Here is a 5,676-nt window from a genome sequence, read left to right on the forward strand (position 1 = left end):
CTCTCGCCTCCTTCAATCAAAGGTCGTTTCCCAGAACCATTCTACAGTTCTAAGTAGCGGCCTTTGTTTCAGATAGATAGCACAACAGGTGCTGAGGAAAGCCCCGCGATGGCGGAGTCCGTCCGGTCCGTCGCTTGGTTCTGGAAAATTCTGCCCGAGTTTGTCCTGTCCTTACCGAAACAAACTCAGACCCCTGGAAAACGCCCGGTGAGATGGAGGCACGCTGTCTGTGGCGTACCGAGACGTGCACAGGGAAATGACAGTCCGAAAAAGGATTTCGGACTGTCGGTAGGGGGTTTAGCACAGCTTCGAGGGTCCAACGAAGACAGCAGGACTTCACCGGAAACCGGCACAACTCACTGGGAGACCTTTCCTGAGAGCAACACCGCGGAATCTTACTTCAGTCAGCGTTTAACGTAATTATTTAGCTTATTTATTGCTTGACATGCGATAAACAGCAAGCTCAGAATAATTAAAGAGACGATTTTACCTACAGTATGTGTTCGATGGCGTGGAGTAGAGTAGGAGAGTCCCGTGTCTAGCAGTGCGTGGTTTCGGCTCTGGGCTCCAGCCCTAAAGTCAATAAAGAAAAAAAAACCGTTATCACCTGCTCTTTTGAAAACACTCCCAGTGTTAAATCAATTAGGCTGTTCAAATCTACATATCCTGTAAATGACTGGTGCCCTGTCTGGGATATGTCCTTTCCTTGTGGCCATTGCATGCTGGGACAGGCTCTGGCGCCTAGAATACTTGGAAAATAAATGGACGTATAAATCAACTTTTAAAATCTGTTTAGCTTCCTATCTGTGCCTGTCTTTGTCTTCCTATGTGCCTTTCCACCTCTGTCCTCTGTCTAGAAATCTGAACTGGCGTAGCTACAGAGTAATGAATGATTAATAATAATATATATTGCTATATACTGTACATATAAACTCTACCAAAATTTATCACATCTTCTTCTTCTTCTTCATTTTCTGCTGCATTCCCAAGGCCAGAGAAATATGTGCTTGGGAACAGGATGTTACCCCCCACACACACACACACACACACACACACACACACACATTCTGCCCACTCCCCGAACTGCTCTGATCAAACCCTCTGGAATCTGTAAACTTGACATCTCTCCTGCTCCAAACAGGCGCTAACCTGTGCTGCCTGGGACACCCCCAGACTCGCTGGCGCGCCCATGTTTCCACAGAACCCTGTCGGATGTCCCTGTTCCTCCCCTCTCCCCTTCCGTGCCCTAGCCGAAGTGTATGAAAAGTGTAGCAGCAGCTTTATTTTAACTTCTTGTTTTTTTAAGTAGAGTTAGATCAGAGACGAGTGGCAAAGGGAATACCTTTTTAATTTTATACAGTACTGTAATTTGCTTTGTTATTTTTTTCCTTTTCTGCTTGAGAAGACCTCTGTAATCGGTAAGCTCCTTGTTTTCTCTTTTCGAATGCTCGCTTAGCCCTCCTTAGTAGCGCCATATAAATCCTCTTCTGCTTTAAATCTGTGATCCCTATAAGGCTCTAAATAAAGAGTTTGTTGCTTCAAAAGCTTGCCTCTCAGATATGACCTTATCTGGCCAGTTAGGGTCGCCTTTGGAGCCTCTCCAGAGGAATTAGCCTTGCAGGAGCACTGGGAGGACTACGCCAGCTCTGCCCAGGGGTTTTAGGGTTTGTGCCCCACAGGGGCAGGAGACTCAGTAGTGCCAGGCAAGTGTCCTGCTCCAGGTAACTCCTGTGCTTTGCTAGTTGAGCTGCAACAAAGGCTTCCCAGGACGAACCCCCTGGTCTTGACCTACAGGGTAGAATGAGTCCGTGGGCCTCAGTGTAAACTGTCCCCTGACAGTAGGTTGTTCCATACTCCTACATTCTTGGTGTAAAGACGTGCCTCCTGTTCTTGGTTTTACGCACTCTTCCCTGTAGTATCCATTGGTGTTTCCTCTGCTTGGTGTTTCACTGTATGCTCAGAAGAAGTCCGCAAGGTAAACCTTTTTGATGTCTTTGAGGATTTTGCATGATATCATTGTTGTGACACGTGTGTTTGAATAAACTAACCACCTTTACGTGCACCCCTGCTTCTTACAACACAGGATCTTGTGCATCTGCCAGCCCTTCTTCCCTCCAGAGAGTTCGCCTCCCAGGGATAGAATCCGAGCAGGTTCCTCCCAGTCTTGCCCAATCGTCAGTATCGGGCCACAGAGGACACATAACATAACAAATCAATCAACCAATCAATCAATCAATCGTTTATTGATGTCTATAAGGGATATAGCGCCCTTTGCATCAGCTTTCTACAGAATAGCCCAGCGGTTGACAGTGTTGCACAGGAACAGCAGGCCACGTGAGCAGAGGGGAGACATGTGATCTTCACCAGCATACTAAATGAGCTGAATGTCCATCTGAGGCCCCTGAGAGCAATAGGGTGTGGGCGTGTTCACCACCAAAGTGCTCTGCTGACCACGTCTCCTGCTTCAGCGGTCGAAGCGAAATTGTTCCAAGGGTTTAGAAATGGGAGAGTTATTGGCGGCTCACGTCACCTGATACTCTGTGGCTCTCCTTCTCCGGAGTGGGGCTTCCTTATCCAATAACAGCAGCACCTGATCCATTTACTGCGAAAGCCCATTAATCGTCATCAGCCTGAAGCAAGGGGAAGGATGCACAGATAACACGCTCACTCATCAGGGGGGTGAAAGGATATCACAAGGCTGTGCAAACCCATCAGTTTCGTCCTGCGCTCCTGGGAGACCCCTGTGTTTGCTGTTTTTCATGCCAGCTGGACTCTTAACCACCAGTGCCAACTGGGATAGGCTTGCTCTTTTATACTTTTTTCTGCACTCAGGCCTTGGTTTCAAAAATACCTTAAATACCTTGTCCAACAAATTAGGAATTTGCTACTTTATTTCTGTCTAATTGGCTCTTAAAAGATAGCTATTAGGAAAGTTAAATTAGGTTAAATAATATTAGGAATGACCCTGAATCCCACACACCTACAGTGTCTCTTTCTAAATGCTTAGGGTTGATAGCAATTACAAACTCTTCTCCTAGAACACAGATGATACTGTAGTAGCAAAACCCACAGGCCAGGCCGCAAGGGTCCCTCACTCAGGACCAGGGCTGTCAGTGAACGATGTGTTCCCTTGGCACATCAGCACAGTGGCTCAGAGAAACAGACATCCTGGGAATAGCAACACAGGCCAGGAAAGCTATTACAGATCCCTGCTAAATTAATACAACACCGTTTCCGGAAGCAAACAGTCATCCCAATCTGCAAGTAGTAGTGAGTGTAGTTTCAGTTACATATCTCCAGAGATCCTGCATTTCTTTGACACAGAAGTCACGTACACAACACCAGGCACGAAATGGAGCAGACACAAACACCTCAGTACCCTGTATGCCTTGGCCTTGTGCATCCCGCAGGTCCTGACACAAAAGAAAAGAAAAAGAAAAAGGATTCGTGTCTGAATTTACCATATCATGCTCTCACACCAATCACACAGTGTGTGAGAGCGTGATATGGTAAATTCAGACATGAAAAGTCAGACTGAAAGGAGACAGAGAATGAGCTTCGTCGACATGGCTGAAACAATGATGCTGCTCTCGAAAGCTTGTGAAACATTGAGCACATAAGATGCTTGAGCTTTTCCCGGACATGTGCCCCAAGGCACATCCCATCTTGGGGAGTGTCCACCCAGCAGGACACACCCCCAGCAGACAGCAGTTGAACACACAGCCTGTAGCTCAAAAACACAGAGATGTCGGTTCTCACAGACTGAAGCGTGGTGCAACTAATAAGACAGGAGGCAGACAGACAGCAAAGTCAGCGCTGATTAAGTCTTAACAGAAGCCACTGCACAGTAACAGGGCTTGAAGGATAGAGAAAAAGTTTCAACGATATTTGAAGAATTACCCCTTGCACAGCAAGCACCGGGACAGGAGACCTCCAGGAAACACCAGTTTGCTGCTGGACGTGTTGGGGACAGTGTGCTACAGGACGTGCCAACATCCAGATAAGATGTTACCAAGTCAGCTCTTGGGAGCTAGGCAAGGCTGGGCCTGGTCAGTACTGGGACAGGACACCTCCAGGGAACCCAGGTCGCTGCTATCAGTGATGTTAGTGGACCAGTAGGTGGTGACAAGTTCCACTCTTTACAGTCTGACCTCCTATCTCCTCCACCAGTGGGGCTGCACTGGCAGTGGCTATTGCACAGAAATACTTTAAATGAGGCATAAACTGTCTGAGAGACTAAACAGACAGAAGATACCTATGGTAGGGCCTTACTGTACAGACGGAAGTGGCAGGTTTGGGACAACAGTCTTTCTTTGCTGAACACAAAGTGTACGGACCTTTCCCCTAGACGGCAAGAGCACATGTTTCTCCCTAATCTGCTACCGCCTGCGGTGAGACTAGAAGAACAACCTCCTGGCCTTCCCCGGTGGTACAAACCGACCCATTCCCACCCCATTCCGCACCCCATACTGCCTGGAAAGATCGCAAAGAGCTCTTAAACCCCAGTCTCCCCCAGTCCAATCCGTCTCCCACCCCTAGGGGCTCTTCTTCTCAGCTGTCCAAGGTCACGTCCCCCTGCCCTGTCGACCTGCGGCAGTATTCAGGGTATTCCGGGAAGCTGTGATGTGGCCGTGCGGGGGTCTGTTTCATGTCCCTCTTGGTGCAGGCTCTGGGGGAGATAACTACGTGCTGCTGGGACTGGAGACAATGTAGTGATTGTGGAGCCCGTGTTTCTGACAAGAGAGCATGTGTGACTTGTGTTGTTATTATTAGAACTGCCCTGGTGGTTTTTCCATCTCATCTAAAGTTTGCTGCAGGATAGGGGAATTTTTCCATTACTGTTTTTAGGGGGATTTTAATTTTTGGGGGGTTATTCATTTTTAGGTGAAACCACTTCATTTGAGCCTGGTTTTCACTAAAGTGAGTGAGACTGAACCCGGGTCCAAAATGCTTCATATTACTGCTAGTTTGTACTGAATAGCGTCATTGTTTAAGCTTGGTCACTCTGCACACATGACTCTGTTTCTCCTGTTTTATGTTACTGCTGATAAGGGCATCAGATGGGCAGCATGGTGGCGCAGTGGTTAGCAATCCTGCCTCAGGGCGCTGGGGCCCTGGGTTTGATTCCTGGGGGACCATCTGCGTGGAGTTTGCATGTTCTCCCCACATCCTTTCAGCTTTTAGTTAAAATAGTTCTTTGTTCCTTCCTATTGGTCTTTCTTTTTGTATTGATCTTTGATTCTTCTTATTTTATTACAATTGCCCTCATTTTATTATTTATTTTTCAAGCATAAATTGACAGCTACGTTGCTTTACTGTATTGCTGTGTTCTCCTTTACAGCTCGGAAGTCTCTCTCTTAATTTTAAGATTTTATTTTTAAGCTTGGTTTGTAAAGCACTTTGAGTCACGTGGGCTTCCTCCCACAGTCCAAAAACATACTGGTAGGGTCACTGGCTTCTGGGCACACTGGCCCAGGTGTGAGTGTGCGTGTGTCTGTATCTGTACCAGTGCGCCCTGTGATGGACTGTACCCCACCTTGGGCCCACAGCCCTGAATGGGATGAAGCTGTTAGAAAATGGATGAGGGATAGTATCGTTGTCAAGCAGCAGTGGAGAGGCTGCTTTTAGTTTTTCTGCTTCTAAATTATGGAACTCACTACCACTTTTTATCAGGCC

The sequence above is a fragment of the Atractosteus spatula genome, chromosome 2 (assembly GCF_055471065.1).
Source record: "Atractosteus spatula isolate fAtrSpa1 chromosome 2, fAtrSpa1.hap1, whole genome shotgun sequence".
NCBI lineage: Eukaryota > Metazoa > Chordata > Actinopteri > Semionotiformes > Lepisosteidae > Atractosteus > Atractosteus spatula.